The 17,739-nt window shown below is 42.9% G+C and overlaps 1 protein-coding gene across 1 annotated transcript in view; it reads left to right on the top strand.

Moving 5' to 3' along the window:
• The first annotated feature begins 10,006 nt into the window (after positions 1-10,006).
• Positions 10,007-17,739, top strand: part of LOC133542179 (prepronociceptin-like) — a 54,274-nt gene continuing 46,541 nt past the window's right edge. The window contains exon 1 of the mRNA XM_061886063.1: positions 10,007-10,070. The gene's annotated coding sequence lies outside the window, so the exon portion shown is untranslated. The remainder of the gene's footprint in view (positions 10,071-17,739) is intronic.

Raw genomic sequence — 17,739 nt, 5'->3', positions numbered from 1 at the left:
AACAGTCAGAGGCCAGGTCTTTCTGCCCAAATAGGACACTGACCTCAGGACAGCCAATCCGGGTCACGGCTTCAATTGTTAGACTCTACTCGCAGTCTTCAACTGAACAGCCAGAGGCCAGGTCTTTCTGCTTAACTAAGACCCTAACCTCAGGACAGCCAATCCTGTTCACGGCTCCAATTGTTACACTCTACCTGTGTTGTTCGATTGAACAGTCAGAGGCAAGGTCTTTCTGCCAAACTAGGACCCTGATCTCAAGAGAGCCAATCCGGGTCACGGTTCCAATTGTTAGACTTTACCCCCAGTCTTTGATTGAACAGTCAGAGGCCAGGTCTTTCTGCCCAACTGGGAATCTGACCTCAGGACAGCCAAACCGGGTCAGTGCCCCAATGATTAGACAAAACCTGCATTATTTGATTGAACAGTCGAAGGCCACGTCTTTCTACCCAACTAGGACCCTGACCTCAGGACAGCCAATCCGGTTCACGGCTCCAATTGTTACACTCTACCTGCGTTGTTCGATTGAACAGTCAGAGGCAAGGTCTTTCTGCCCAAGTAGGACCCTGATCTCAAGAGAGCCAATCGGGGTCACGGTTCCAATTGTTAGACTTTACCCCCAGTCTTTGATTGAACAGTCAGAGGCCAAGTCTTTCTGCCCAACTGGGACTCTGACCTCAGGACAACCAAACCAGGTCAGGGCCCCAATGATTAGACAAAACCTGCATTCTTTCATTGAACAGTCGAAGGCCAAGTCTTTTTACCCAACTAGGACCCTGACCTCAGGACAGCCAATCCGGTTCACGGCTCCAATTGTTATACTCTACCTGCGTTGTTCGATTGAACAGTCAGAGGCAAGGTCTTTCTGCCCAACTAGGACCCTGATCTCAAGAGAGCCAATCCGGGTCACGGTTCCAATTGTTAGACTTTACCCCCAGTCTTTGATTGAACAGTCAGAGGCCAAGTCTTTCTGCCCAACTGGGACTCTGACCTCAGGACAGCCAAACCGGGTCAGGGCCCCAATGATTAGACAAAACCTGCATTATTTGATTGAACAGTCGAAGGCCAAGTCTTTCTACCCAACTAGGACCCTGACCTCAGGACAGCCAATTCGGGTCACGGCTCCAATTGTTACACTCAACCCGCAGTCTCCGATTGAACGTATATTTTCTACAATATTTGAGGAGTGTACTAAAAATTTCTTAAAAATAAATTATCTGTTTTTTACTCATTTATTTAGGGCCAGGCTGGCAGCATGTAGCACCATGATTCTGTTTTTGCAAAGAAACCCTGCAAATACAATCAATCAATCAATGTTTATTCATCCATCCATCCATCCATCTTCTTCCGCTTATCTGAGGTCGGGTCGCGGGGGCAACAACCTAAGCAGGGAAACCCAGACTTCCCTTTCCCCAGCCACTTCGTCTAGCTCTTCCCGGGGGATCCCGAGGCGTTCCCAGGCCAGCCAGGAGACATAGTCTTCCCAACGTGTCCTGGGTCTTCCCCGTGGCCTCCTACCGGTTGGAGGTGTTTAGGGAGGTGTTCGGGTGGTATCCTGACCATCGTGGCATCTGGCTCCTCTCGATGTGAAGGAGCAGCGGCTTTACTTTGAGTTCCTCCCGGATGGCAGAGCTTCTCACCCTATCTCTAAGGGAGAGCCCCGCCACACGGCGGAGGAAACTCGTTTCGGCCGCTTGTACCCGTGATCTTATCCTTTCGGTCATGACCCAAAGTTCATGACCATAGGTGGGGATGGGAACATAGATCGACCGGTAAATTGAGAGCTTTGCCTTCCGGCTCAGCTCCTTCTTCACCACAACGGATCGGTACAACGTCCGCATTACTGAAGACGCCGCACGCATCCGCCTGTCGATCTCACGATCCACTCTTCCCTCACTCGTGAACAAGACTCCTAGGTACTTGAACTCCTCCACTTGGGGCAGGGTCTCCTCCCCAACCCGGAGATGGCATTCCACCCTTTTCCGGGCGAGAACCATGGACTCGGACTTGGAGGTGCTGATTCTCATTCCGGTCGCTTCACACTCGGCTGCAAACCGATCCATGTTTATTTACATAGCCCTAAATCACAAGTGTCTCAAAGGGCTGCACAGGCCACAATGACATCTTCGGCTCAGATCCCACATCAGGGCAAGAAAAAACTCAACCCTATGGGATTACAATGAGAAAGCTTCGAGGGGACCGCAGATGTGGGGACCCATCCCACCACCTGGGCGACCGGTGCAATGGATGTTTAGTGGATCTAGTTAACAGTGTGAGAGTCCAGTCCATAGTGGGGCCAGCCGGAGACCATCTTGGGTGGAGACAAGTCAGCAGCGCAGAGACGTCCTCAACTGACGCACAGATATGTGGTCCATCCCGGGTCCCGACTTTGAACAGCTAGTGCCCCCCTCTCCACGAAGGAGAGTAAGGCAGATCAACTTGTCTAAAAGGGGGGTCTATTTAAAGGCTAGAGTATACAAATGAGTTTTAAGATGGGGCTTCACGGTGGCAGAGGGGTTAGTGCATCTGCCTCACAATACAAAGTTCCTGCAGTCCTGGGTTCAAATCCAGGCTCGGGATCTTTCTGTGTGGAGTTTGCATGTTCTCCCCGTGAATGCGTGGGTTCCCTTCGGGTACTCCGGCTTCCTCCCACTTCCAAAAACATGCACCTGGGGATAGGTTGATTGGCAACACTAAATTGGCCCTAGTGTGTGAATGTGAGTGTGAATGTTGTCTGTCTATCTGTGTTGGCCCTGTGATGAGGTGGCGACTTGTCCAGGGTGTACCCCGCCTTCCGCCCGATTGTAGCTGAGATAGGCGCCAGCGCCCCCCGCGACCCTGAAAGGGAATAAGCGGTAGGAAATGGATGGATGGATGGACTTAAATGCTTCTACTGAGATGCATCTCTAACCGTTACCGAGAGGGCGTTCCAGAGTACTGGAGCCCGAATAGAAAACGCTCTAGAGCCCGCAGACTTTTTTGGGGCTCTGGGAATCACTAATAAGCCGGAGTTCTTTGAACGCAGATTTCTTGCCGGGACATATTGTACAAGTGAATTAGCACAATTCAAACTTTTGCAATAAATGTGCATGCAACACGTCTCATGCCAGGGTTCACAGTGCTTGGGAATAGCAGGCTTGTTTAGCGGAATAGTCACTCCTTTTTATTTTCATTCTAGCAGTTTCTCAGTCTCTCTCTTGCTTCGCGCTCCTTCCTTCTCCGCCTCTCCTGGCTTGTCCCCCCCCCCCCGGGCTCCTCGCGCTGCTTTTAATACAAGAGACAGTGTTCCAGCTGGGTTATCCACTCACCTGCAGCTGCTTCGTAGCCGGCTTCCGCACATGCTCTGCCCACAGGGGAGACGTGGACCACGCCCCCTCCACGGTGCACTTATCCGATTTTTCATGAGGAGTTTGATTCTAGTTTAGAAAGGATGCGATTGCGAACCGTGTCAGCGGGAAGCCTCCAGCAACACACTGACGTACTCCAAACAAGGAAAATGGAGAGATCTGTTTTTGAGCCTGAAGGCTTCGTATGATTCATGGTGTTTGATCAGTGTTTGGCATGACTCCCAACAACCTGCTGTCTGCACACCTGGACAGGTGACTAATGACCTAACTTACGTCCTTAGTCATACCCCACCCCCTTCAGGGAGGGTACACACATCTATCACCGCCCCTAAATTGGACTTAGACCCTGAATATGTATTTATTAATCCGTACTAACCACTCTAGGAGTTCTGGCACCAGCACCTGCACGCCACCGAGCTGAAAACTTGTGTACTGTTTTCTCACAAAAATCCAATCCATCCATCCATTTTCTACCGCTTGTCCTTTTTGGACCCCAGCTGCATTCGGGCGGGAGGCGGGGTACACCCTGGACAAGTCGCCACCTCATTGCAGGGCCAACACAGATAGACAGACAACATTCACACTCACATTCACACACTAGGGACCATTTAGTGTTGCCAATCAACCTATCCCCAGGTGCATGTCTTTGGATGTGGGAGGAAGCCGGAGTACCCGGAGGGAACCCACGCAGTCACGGGGAGAACATGCAAACTCCGCACAGAAAGATCCCAAACCCGGGATTGAACTCAGGACTACTCAGGACCTTCGTATTGTTCGTATTTATTTATTTGTATAGCACATTTAAACAATAGAAATGCTTCCAAAGTGCTGTACAACAACATTATTGAATACAATAATCAAATATCAACCTTAGCTCCACCAATGACTGAATAAAAACAAAACAAAAACATAAATAAATAAATATAAAACCAATATAAAAATAAGTATGATTAAAAACGATTCTAAAGGGTAAAACCAATCAAAACAATTAATAGAAATCAACATTTTAAAAACAGAGAGAACTTGCACACAACTCACGTAGTGTTAAAAGCCAAAGAATAAAAGTGGGTCATAGAACGAAACTTAAAACAGTCCATTGTGGGAGCAGTTCGAACATGGAGGGGCAGAGTGTGCCAAAGCTTACACCAGGGGTCACCAACGCGGTGGTGCCCGCGGGCACCAGGTAGCCCGTAAGGACCAGATGAGTCGCCCGCTGGCCTGTTCTAAAAATAGCTCAAATAGCAGCACTTACCAGTGAGCTGCCTCTATTTTTTAAATTGTATTTATTTACTAGCAAGCTGGTCTCGCTTTGCTCGACATTTTTAATTCTAAGAGAGACAAAACTCAAATAGAATTTGAAAATCCAAGAAAATAGTTTAAAGATTTGGTCTTCACTTGTTTAAAGAAATTCATTTATTTTTTTGCTTTGCTTCTTATAACTTTCAGAAAGACAATTTTAGAGAAAAAATACAACCTTAAAAATGATTTGAGGATTTTTAAGCACATATACCTTTTAAATTCCTTCCTCTTCTTTCCTGACAATTTAAATCAATGTTCAAGTAAATTATTTTTTCTATTGTAAAAAATAATAAATACATTTTTGTTTAATTTTTCATTTTAGCTTCTGTTTTTCCGACGAAGAATATTTGTGAAATATTTCTTCAAACTTATTCTGGCAAATCTAGAAAATCTTTAGAATCAAATGTAAATCTTATTTCAAAATCATTTGAATTTCTTTAAAAAAAAAAAAAGAATTCTGGAAAATTTAGAAGAAATAATGATTTGTCTTTGTTAGAAATATAGCTTGGTCCAATTTGTTATATATTCCAACAAAGTGCAGATTGGATTTTAACCTATTTAAAACATGTCATCAAAAGTGTTAAATTAATCTTAATCAGGTAAAATTACTAATGATGTTCCATAAATCATTTTTTGAATTTTTTCTAAAAGATTAAAAATTAGCTAGTTTTTCTCTTCTTTTTTTCGGTTGAATTTTGAATTTTTAAGAGTCGAAATTGAAGATAAAGTATGTTTCAAAATTTAATTTTCATTTTTTTTTTCGTGTATTCTTCTCTTTTAAACCGTTCAATTAAGTGTTTTTTTCATCATTTATTCTCTACAAAAAAACCTTCCTTGAAAAGAAAAAAAAATGTACGACGAAATGATAGAGAGAATTACCCATTTTTTTTATATATATAGATTTATTTATTAAAGGTAAATTGAGCAAATTGGCTATTTCTGGCAATTTATTTAAGTGTGTATCAAACTGGTAGCCCTTCACATTAATCAGTACCCAAGAAGTAGCTCCTGGTTTAACAAATGTTGGTGACCCCTGGCTTAGAGAAAGCCCTGTCTCCCCTGGTTTTAAGTCTGGTCTTGGGCACCACGAGCTGAAGCTGGCTCTCGGACCTCAGAGTGTAAATTTGTAAGAAGTCCGAAATATACTGAGGTGCCAGTCCATGTCAAGCTTTAAAAGTAAACAGCAAATTTTTAAAATCTATTCTAAAATGAACAGGGAGCCAGTGCAAACTCTCAAGAATTGGGGTTATATGCTGGCGTTTCCTGGCCCCTGTTAAAAGTTGTACTGCTGCATTCTGGAACGCAAGAAAAAAATGTATTGCAATGGTCCAGGCCACTTAAAATAAAAGCATGCACGACTTGTTCAAAAAGGTTAAAAGATAAAAAATTGGTTTTACCTTTAATAAAAGACAAAGATGAAAAAAAACACGATTTTAAAACGCCATTGACTTGTTTGTTTTGATTGATTGATTGAAACTCTTATTACAAAACCCCATTTCCGTTTGAGTTGGGAAATTGTGTTAGATGTAAATATAAACGGAATACAATGATTTGCAAATCATTTTCAACCCATATTCAGTTGAATATGCTACAAAGACAACATATTTGATGTTCAAACTGATAATAATCATTAACTTTTGAGTTTGATGCCAGCAACACGTGACAAATAAGTTGGGAAGGGGGGCAATATATACTGATCAAGTTAAGGAATGCTCATCAAACACTTATTTGGAGCATCCCACAGGTGTGCAGGCTAATTGGGAACAGGTGGGTGCCATGATTGGGTATAAAAACAGCTTCCCAAAAAATGCTCAGTCTTTCACAAGAAAGGATGGGGCGAGGTACACCCCTTTGTCCACAACTGCGTGAGCAAATAGTCAAACAGTTTAAGAACAACCTTTCTCAAAGTGCAATTGCAAGAAATTTAGGGACTTCTACATCTACGGTCCATAATATCATCAAAAGGTTCAGAGAATCTGGAGAAATCACTCCACCTAAGCGGCATGGCCGGAAACCAACATTGAATGACCGTGACCTTCGATCCCTCAGACGGCACTGTATCGAAAACCAACATCAATCTCTAAAGGATATCACCACATGGGCTCAGGAACACTTCAGAAAACCACTGTCACTAAATACAGTTTGTCGCTACATCTGCAAGTTAAAGCTCTACTATGCAAAGCGAAACCCATCTATCAAAAACATTCAGATACACCGCCGGCTTCTCTGGGCCCGAGATGGACTGATGCAAAGTGGAAAAGTGTTCTGTGGTATGACGAGTCCACATTTCAAATAGTTTCTGGAAATATTCGACATTGTGTCATCCGGAACAAAGGGAAAGCGAACATTCCAGATTGTTATCGACGCAAAGTTCAAAGTTTCCTCAGTTCCCAAACATTTATTGAGTGTTTTTAAAAGAAAAGGTGATGTAACAAAGTGGTTAACATGCCCTTTTCCAACTACTTTGGCACGTGTTGCAGCCATGAAAAAAAAAAACAGAAATGCTGATTATCGGTCCTGCTAGACACCGACCTCCATTTAATAATACAACTTTAACATTTGGCAACCAAACAATTAAACAAGGCAACTTGGTAAAGAATCTGGGTATTATCTTCGACCCAACTCTCTCGTTTGAGTCACACATTAAGAATGTTACTAAAACGGCCTTCTTTCATCCCCGTAAAAATTTAATTATTGGCTTTATTTTAACCAAAAATCTTAGAGTGTGGTGGACCGGTACTTTTCTTAGGCGTTATGGTATCAAATATGATTCATTAGTATCGCGGTATTATACTAATACCTGTATATCGTTTAATCCTACTAGTTACTATGGTAGTCTACGTCACAGAAGGTCAGACGAGGTACCAAGCAGTGTGGGTGGGGAGCGTTTCCACAGAGTGTTTCCAGAGCGGCCAGCCTGAAATGCGAGTGTCAGGGACTGAGGCGGAAGGAGATTTTTAGTTCTAAAGCTTAGTGAGTTATCAGATATATCAGATTGTAGGTGTTTTTTGTTTTTTTTTACCCTTCACGTTCATATTTCCCTGTTTGTTGCATATGGCTTGATTGTAAAATATGTCGATGGAGAGGGGTTTTGACGTTCATATGTTCTCAATATTCAGGGTTTTATCGTTCATAGAAAAAATGACAATTCCATTCCGTTTTAAGATGGTCTGTCATAGCAATTTTAGATTTCAATCAAACTTTATCGTGAGGTTTTGTATAAGTTTTCCTAAAAATAGATATACCAGCCCCCCTCCCCCAGACACATTTTATTTTTTTTCTCTAAATTTGGCCCCCGAGTCCAAATAATTGCCCAGGCCTGGTCAAGGGTGTACTCTGCCTTGGGTCCAGGGCAGGGGTAGGGAACTTATGGCTCGTGATCCAGATGTGGCTCTTTTGATGACTGCATCTGGCTCTCGGATAAATCTGAGCTGACACAATAAGTAATGAATAATTCCACTTGTAATCACAGTGTTAAAAATAACGTTAAAAATATAAAAATGCTCATGCATTTGAATCCTTCCATCCTTTTTTCTACCGCACCTGTTCAAGAAGTTGCCTTAAGGCAGGGGTGTCAAACTCAAATACAGAGTGGGCCAAAATTTAAAACTGAACAGGGGGCCAAGGTTGAACAAATTAACCTTTTAATAGGGACCCAAACAAGTTTTGCATTGAATATTGAACAAGCAAGGCTTATATAACTTTATAGTGACAAGCAAAATCGAGTTTCAAATTATAATAATAATAATGAAAAAAATATCAATGGCATATCAAATAACATTTGAATAAAAATTGGGGGTGGTCGGGGTTTGGTGGTAGCGGGGGTGTATATTGTAGCGTCCCGGAAGAGTTAGTGCTGCAAGAGATTTTGGGTATTTCTTCTGTTGTGTTTATGTTCTGTTACGGTGTGGATGTTCTACCAAAATGTGTTTGTCATTCTTGTTTGGTGTGGGTTCACAGTGTGGCGCATATTTCTAACAATGTTAAAGTTGCTTATACGGCCACCCTCAGTGTGACCTGTATGGCTGTTGACCAAGTATGCGTTGCATTCACTTGTGTGTGTTAAAGCCGCATGTATTATGTGACTGTGCTGGCACGTTGTTTGTACAGCGGAAAAGCGGACGTGACGGCAGGCTGTAGAGGACGCTAAAGGGAGTGCCTTCAAGACACACCCCCAATATTGTTGTCCGGGTGAACTTTAACTCCTTCCACTGGATCTTTCCTAGTTGCCGATCAACATGACGAGGATTTAAACCCAGTCCTCTTTGATTGGGAGATACCTGTTTTGACCACTCAGCCAGCCTTGGTCTTCTTAAAGGGCCCCAATTAATTTTTTAACTGAGAACCTGTCTCAGTATGATATAAAAGCTTTCCTAGTTACCGATTGATCTGACTGGGATTTGAACCCAGTCCCTTTTGATTGGGAGCGAGCTGTTTAACCATTTTCGGGAGCGGCATTGAACTTCGGGAGTCTCCCGGGAAAATCGTGAGGGTTGGCAAGTATGAGTATCAGCGGTGAATGCGGTGTTACAGAGGCACCGCCGCTGAATAATACCGACGGGCCAGCTCTAATCTTAATTTGATATTACCTCAAAGGTCAAATTAAATACACGGCGGGCCAAATCTGGCCCACGGGCCAGAGTTTGACACCCATGCCTTAAGGGTAAGAAATAATTTATTTATTATTGGTTAGTGTAGGGCTAGCCCTCTTGGGGGTTCTTCAACAAGGCCCAGGTGGGCCATTTACACACCTGTCGCTGATTTCAAGGCCGGTCCTGGCAACACCCCGCTTCGCTGCAGACCCGCAGGCCACGCCCCCTCCTAAGTTAGCTTCAGAATAACAACGTTATTACAAAGAATAAGAGACCTATTATACTCTAGAAATGTTGGTCTTACTCAAAAATGCACACTTTTAATTGTGTTCAGTGTTAAAAATATATTATATGGCTCTTACGTAAATACATTTTAAAATATTTGGCTTCTTGGCTCTCTCAGCCAAAAAGGTTCCCGACCCCTGGTCCAGAGTGTACTCTGCCTTGGGTACCAGGGTGTACGCGAGTGCAGCCCCCCGCGGCCCCAAGCGGTAGAAAATGGATGGATGGATGTGGAGGCGGCGTGGTTTCCCGAATCTTGGCACCAAAGTCGGTATGCAAGGGCTGGTTTTTATGGACACCTCAGACGGCGGGAGATGATGCGTATTTTTAGAGTTCCATTAGTTGCTCAATGAGGACGAAAGGCGTGACGTGTTGGAGTACGTCAGCGCGGGCCACGACGGCTTTTGTGTGGCGGGAATCCCCCCTCTCCCCGCGTCATGGTGTTGCAGGGAGGAGGGAGGCGGCCATATAAGAAGCCTGGGCAGGAGCTTTGGGACTCACAGAGGATACAAGCTCACATCGCACACACCAGACCTCCACCTCACACACTCAGGTAGGAAGTTCTCATCTCCCTTTTGTGGCGGCGAAATGGGGAGGGGGGATAGACTTTGGGATAAGAAAACAACTTTGATGTCTGGAAGTAGTGGAAAGAGTTCTGTCGTCTTAACATGAACTGGAATGTTCTCGCGCTCCAGTCTTGTTGTTCTTTCTGCTCCGTTAAGATTTGTCCTCAGGAGATCAATTTGTAATCAAGCTTTCGCAACAGGAGGCACAGCGCTTTTTTAGGAGGCTTGTTTTTCCCAATAGTGGTCTTGTTGCTCCTAAGGTACACCTTTACTTCATTACCACCTATTTATCACACACACTTATATATATATATATATATATATATATATATATATATATAGACATGTATACAGTATGTCTATATATATATATTAAGTATTTAATATACATATATATATGTATATATATATACACATATATATACATATGTATATAAATTTACATATATATACATATACATATATATATATACACATATATATATACATATATACATATGTATATAAATTTACATATATATACATATACATATATATATATATAAATATATATATACATATATATATACATATATATATATATACATATACATATATATACATATATATATATACATATACATATATATATATATACATATATATATGTGTATATATATATATATATATATATTTTTTTTTTTTTTTTTTTTTTTTTTTACTTCATGACCATTTATTGACCTCAGACCAATTTATGAAGACTGAACCATGACCTTTCAGAACGTCTGAAATGACGACAACATAAAAGGAAAAAAAAACATTTTGTCGCTTTGCTGCATGAATCCGACAAGACAGGAAGTGCAGCAAATAAAACAAACAAAAAAACAAGCAATAAATGGACACAAAATAATTCCAACTTTAATACCTTCTGTCAAGAAGTCATGCAACATAACACCTATAAAATATGCAATATTTGGCACACAGTGAAGAAATTTCACTTATTTATTTTCTGTTTTTTTTAATGATTTTTTTTTTTCATTTGTATTTATATATATACATATTTAGTTTTTTTAATGATCAAATTATTTTCTTATTTATTTTCTATCGTTTACATTTTATTTATTTTTTACTGTATTTTTAAATGAAGGAATTCCTCTTTTTCTTTTATATCTTTTCCTTCAATTTTTTTTTGTTTTATTTGTTATACTTTTCAAATTGTATTCTTTAATAAACAAATTCCTTTTTTCCCCCCTTCCTATTTTATTTTTTATTTTTTTTAATTCAAATACACCTTTCAAAGTTAATTATTTTAGTGAGGAAATTCCAAGGATGGCAAAAAAAATGATATTCTGAAGACATCTTAAGATTCGAAGTGCTTGAGGATATTTCTTTGCAAAGAAATGACTCAGTCAAGCGATGTTATTATGCTAATTAGCAATAACCATCTGAATGATGATCATAATTAATGCACATAATCTTTGTCCGTTATCAGTAAAGAAGTTAATTGCATACACAAGACACAAAACGTGTGCTTAAGATGATTAACTACATTTTTATGATTATTACATTACTAGAGTACTGTATGTGTGTTATTACATTTTTATACACATTAGTCTACTGTACATGTGTTATTAGATTTTTATACACATTAGTAAACTGTACACATGTTTACATTTTTATACAACATATTAGTAAACTGTACAGGTAATATTACATTTTTATACAAAAATTTGTCTACTGTACATGTGTTATTAAATTTTTATACACATTAGTCTACTGTCTATTGTCTATTTTGTGTATGAAGTGCAAGTTGGATCAGTGAATACAATTTAAGATCAAATCACTAAATACAACAAACTACATTTTTAGCCCCACAAAATGACAGATTTTATGCCATTTTGCTACAATATAATACAACATAATGTAGTACAAAATAATATAATGTACTATAATATAATATCCTACATTTTATTGGTATATATATTCTTATTGTGAATGAGTGTAATATAATATATCCATTCATCCATTTTCTTCCGCTTATCCGGGGTCGGGTCACGGGGGCAGCAGCCTAAGCAGAGAAGCCCAAACTTTCCTCTACCCAGCCACTTCATCCAGCTCCTCCCGGGGGATCCCGAGGCGTTCCCAGGCCAGCCGTGAGACATAGTCTTCCCAACGTGTCCTAGGTCTTCCCGTGGCCTCGTACCGGTCGGACATGCCCTAAACACCTCCCCAGGGAGGCGCCAGGGTGGCATCCTGACCAGAGCCCCGCCACCCGACGAAGGAAAGCTCACTTCGCCCATGATCTTGTCCGTTCGGTCATAAACCAAAGCTCATGACCATAGGTGAGGATGGGAACGTAGAGTGACTGGTAAATTGAGAGCTTTACCTTCTGGCTCATCTCCTTCTTTACTACAACGGATCGATACAGGTACGGAACAAGGTCCACTCGGACATGACATGTTCAAAGTTCTTCCGGAGGTGGGAATTGAAACTCTCTCTGAATGGAGACTCCGCTAGACGTTCCCAAAAGTCCCTCACAATGGGTTCGGGCCTGCCAGGTCTTTCCGGCATCCTCCCCCACCATCGGAGCCGACTCACCACGAGGTGGGGATCGGTAAAAAGCTCCACGCCCCGCTCCTCACCCGAGTTTGGACACATGAGACCGCAAACTACAAAGTCGATCATGGAACTACGGACGAGGTTGTCCTGGTGCCAAGTGGACATATGGGCACCCTTACGTTTAAACAAGGTGCTCGTTATGGACTATCTGTGACGAGCACTGAAGTCCAATAACAAAAAAACACTTGGGTCGTTCTTCCCAATCGCGCCTCTCCAGGTTTCACTGTCGTCGCCATTATGAGCGTTGAAGTCCCTCAGCAGAACAAGGGACTCACTCTCCAGTACTCCCTCAAGGGAATCCAAAAAGGGTGAATACTCCGAGCTGCTGTTTGGTGCATAATCACAAACAGCAGTCAGAACCCGTCCCACCACCCGAAGCCGGAGGGAATCTACCCTCTCATCTACAGGCTTTGAGCCGGGGGGCAACAAGAACCCCCCCCAGTCTGTCGCCTCTTACTGCATGCAACGCCAGAGTGGAAGAGAGTCCAGCCCCTTTCGAAAGAACCGGTTCCAGAGCCCTTTCTGCGCGTCAAAGTGAGTCCAACTATATCGAGCCTGAACTTCTCCACACCTTGCGCACTAGCTCAGCCCCCCCCCCCCCCCCCCCCCCCAGCGAGGTGAGTTTCCACGTCCCAAGAGCTAGGTTATGTAGCCGAGGATTGGACCGCCAAGTGTAGTGGGAGACCCACGTTGCCTCTTCGGGCCCCATGGGGGAAGGCCAGGACACCAGGCGCTCCCTATCGTGCCCCACCTCTGGGCCCAGATCCAGAGGGGGGCCCAGGTGACCCGTGTCCAGGGCGAAGGAAATCTGGGTCCTTGGTTTTTCTTTTTCCTCGAGGTCTTCGAGCTGCTGTTTGTCTGAACCATCACCGAGAACCTGTTTGTCTTGGGAGACCCTTACCAGGGGGCATAGAAGCCCCCAGACAACATAGCTCCTAGGATCATTGGGACACGCAGACTCCATTACCACGTGGCACCTCAGAAAGGAGGTAATATAATATAATACAATATAATATATTACAATTTAATGTAATATAAAATACTACAATATGTAATAATGTACTACAATATAATGTAATATATAATACAATGAAATATATACTACAATATAATGCAACATGATATAATGTAATATAATATTATATAATACAATATCATGTAATTATACAATATAAAGTAATATATTATAATATAATACAATAAGATATAATATAATACACGATATTACGATATAATTTAACATAATATTACTTTATAATATAGTATTACAATATAATACAATATATTACAATATAATAAAATATAATTTAATATAATACACTATAAAGTAAAATACAATATAATATAATACAATATAATATGATATAATTTAATACAACACACTATAAAATAAAATACAATATGATATAATATAATACAATACAAGATATTCCAATATAATATATTATTATAATATAATACGATATAAAATAATATAATATGATATAATATATTACAATATAATACACAATAAAATAAAATACAATAAAATATGATACAATATATTACAATATAATAACATATGATTTAATATAATACACTATAAAATAAAATACAATATAATAAAATACAATATAATTTAATATAATATAACATAATATAATGTACTATAATATAAAATAAGCTCTAGGGAAGGGATCAAATTAAATGTGAACGACTGCCAAATGTTTATCCCGAGAATGTTCTTTGTTTTCCCAGAACGTTAAAAAATATAATTTTATGCTAATGCATTAATTCATAACTACACACGAAAAGTGACAAAATATTGCAGATGCCTTTTTCCAAAAGTAAACAAATGACAATGAACAAAGAACACATACTTATATAACGTATTCTAATCCTATTTGCGCCGTGGAAGCTCTAAAGGGGAACAAAAATAAGCTCTGATTATTGGTGCATCTGAGTATTTGTATTCTTTTATGAGGATAAAAGAATACAAATACTCAAAGTCCACCTGCGTCCAGGTGGACAGAAGTACTGGGACGCCGCTGGAGTTTTATGTCGTTGTGATTGGTCAAACACACGTAACCATGTCAGTCACATCACATAACGATAACCACCACCTTTCATAATAGAAATTAATAGGATGACTCCAAGTAGGGAAGAAAATTCGGCCAACATCGAACTAGAGTACGAGTTTTCTGGAAGACGTTCTGGGAAAAGTGCTGATTCTGCCACCCTTACCAAGTTTTATTTGACCATTACCGAACCTTTCAATATCACACCACTGTTTTTAGCAAATGTGATGCTTTTATAAACGATTTTTCAGTATTTTTATCTGTCATCCACCCTTTTTATAATATGATCATCTGAACCTTCATAGCCAGAATAATTCAGACTTGGTTCCACAGGAATGTTTCAATATTTTAGACACTGTGGATCTGACTCAACTCCCAACAGGGACCAACCCTGGGCTTGTGTGCCTGTTGTCCTCGTGTCTGCCACCACTATTATGTCCAGACGCAAGAGAAGGCATACTGATTTTGTTCACATACCGAGTATACTGGATGTGAAAAAAGTGAAAACCAGTCCACACAAAAAAATGCATCATGTTGCGATCTGTGACTCAGATCTTCACATGTTTATTTTTCCATCTTTGTTTCATTCTCTTCTGACCCACTTACTTCCTGTTTAGTCCGTTACCATGGTTACACATTGATTTCACCTGCTCCTCGTTTTCTACACACCTGGTTCTCCTTGATTTCTCCCTATATAAGCTTTCCTCTTTTCTTTGTTCAGTCTCGGATCCTAATTTGCCCACGCGCAACACTGACGACTCTCGACCTTCATCTTTGTATGTATATTCTCGCTAGCTTTTACGCTAAGCCATTTGTTTATTCCAGCTCACATGCTGAGGAACTGTTTTTCTGTTTTTGGTTTGCTTTCTCTTTACAGCAGTGTTTTTGTTCCTAGCCATTTGTTTATTTAATAAATCCATTTATAACTTACCTTGTTGTGTTCATCGCTTCGACGCATCCCCGGAAGAACCAATCCGGCATTACAATGCCACACAAGCGTCACAGTAGGATCCGAGCATCAAAATGTTTTTCCGCGTCGAAACCACGGGAGGAACCCTTCGACTTGGGTTTGTGGTTGGAGCTCGTGGCTTGGGAGCAGGAAAGACTTGACTGTGGGCCTGAAGTCCCCTCCGAAGCCGTTCGCGCTGCCCCGAAGAAGCGGGGGGTCCAGTGGAGAGGCCCCCCGCACGGCAGTAATGTTCCAGCACCACTTATTCCTCCCCATGGACACAGCAAGTTTCACCCCGTCCAGGATTCACCCGTCATTACCGGTAATCCTGCTTGTTTTTTTTCAAATCATTCCTTAAGCTGCCATGACACTTTTTCTGACACAAGCGATGACGTCAATTGGGGAACGCCCACCGGTGACGCAACACCGGCCTCTGTTGATGACATTTTTTCAGAAGATTTTTATATTGTGGACAGTAATTCTCATTCCCAACCTTTTTCGAATATCAATAACATTCATGACAAGATACAGAATTATCAGGATATTTTTTCTTATTATTCTAGTCAACCTCAGTCACCTAGTTTTTCTCCTACACCTCCTTTAAAACCTCATTCTCCGGCCAAGTCCAAGGTGTTTCCTCCCTTTTCTAAAGGAAATTCTGGACAAATTAAAGGGGAGGAGTCGGCCCGCCTCCAAGCCTCCCACCACCCTCCCTTAAGGTCAGTCCCTGACCATAGGGAACGGGTCTGGGATCCCCGTCTGGAGGAAGGGGCTATGACCTATAGCTGTGCTACGGAGGTAGCACAGATACTACCCTCTAAACCACAGCCACCATGTAGACCTCCTCCACCTGTTTTTCCCCCGGCCAAATCTCAACGGCCTTGTAGACCTCCTCCACCTGTTTTTCCCCTGGCCAAGTCTCAACGGCCTTGTAGACCTCCTCCACCTGTTTTTCCCCCGGCCAAGTCTCAACGGCCTTGTAGACCTCCTCTACCTGATTTTCCCCCGGCCAAATCTCAACGGCCTTGTAGACCTCCTCCACCTGTTTTTCCCCCGGCCAAGTCTCAACGGCCTTGTAGACCTCCTCCACCGGTGTTCGGACTCGCGAGGTCATTACCTCCAGCACGTCCTCCACCACCGGTGTTCTGCACTGCTCCCAGTCTGGTTCTCACACCAGCACATGACTCTCGCCTGTTTTTCAAGCCAGAATTAGACTCTCGCCTGGTTTTCACACCAGAAAATGTTTCTAGCCTGGTTCTCAAGCCAGCACTAGACTCCCACCTGGTTCTCACACCAGCCTCCGACCCAGAACTGGTTCTCATACCAGTTACAGACTTTAGCCTGGAGCCCACTCCAGTACCAGCTCCAGAGCTGGAGCCTACTCCAGTACCAGCTCCACGCCGCCAAGCGCCGGTACCAGCTCCACGCCGCCAAGCGCCGGTACCAGCTCCGCGCCGCCAAGCACCGCCGACGACGGGGCTGGAGCCCACACCAGCGTCGACGACGGGGCTGGAGCCCACACCAGCGTCGACGACGGGGCTGGAGCCCACACCAGCGTCGACGACGGGGCTGGAACCTTCACCTGTGTCGACAGGGCTGGAGCCCACTCCAGTGCCAGCTCCTCGACAAGCGCCGGTACCAGCTCCACGCCGCCAAGCACTGCCGACGAAGAAGCTGGAGCCCACACCGGCGCCGACGATGAGGCTGGAGCTCACACCAGTCACGACTCCTGCGGCTCCCAGGCCGCCTCCGACGACTCCTGCGGCTCCCAGGCCGCCTCCGACGACTCCTGCGGCTCCCAGGCCGCCTCCGACGACTCCGACGCCTCCGACGACTCCTGCGGCTCCCAGGCCGCCTCCGACGACTCCTGCGGCTCCCAGGCCGCCTCCGACGACTCCTGCGGCTCCCAGGCCGCCTCCGACGCCTTCTTCGGCTGCAGCACCCGCATCATCCTCGCCAGCTGCACTCGGGCCTGCTTTGGCTGCAGTCCCCGCACCCTCGTCTGCTGCTTCCAAGCCTGCTGGGATTTCGGTGCTGAGGCGTCGTCCACCA

This window comes from Nerophis ophidion, linkage group LG24 (assembly GCF_033978795.1).
Source record: "Nerophis ophidion isolate RoL-2023_Sa linkage group LG24, RoL_Noph_v1.0, whole genome shotgun sequence".
Lineage (NCBI taxonomy): Eukaryota > Metazoa > Chordata > Actinopteri > Syngnathiformes > Syngnathidae > Nerophis > Nerophis ophidion.
Note: the sequence above shows the minus strand (reverse complement) of the source record. Positions and strands in the feature narration are given on the sequence as shown.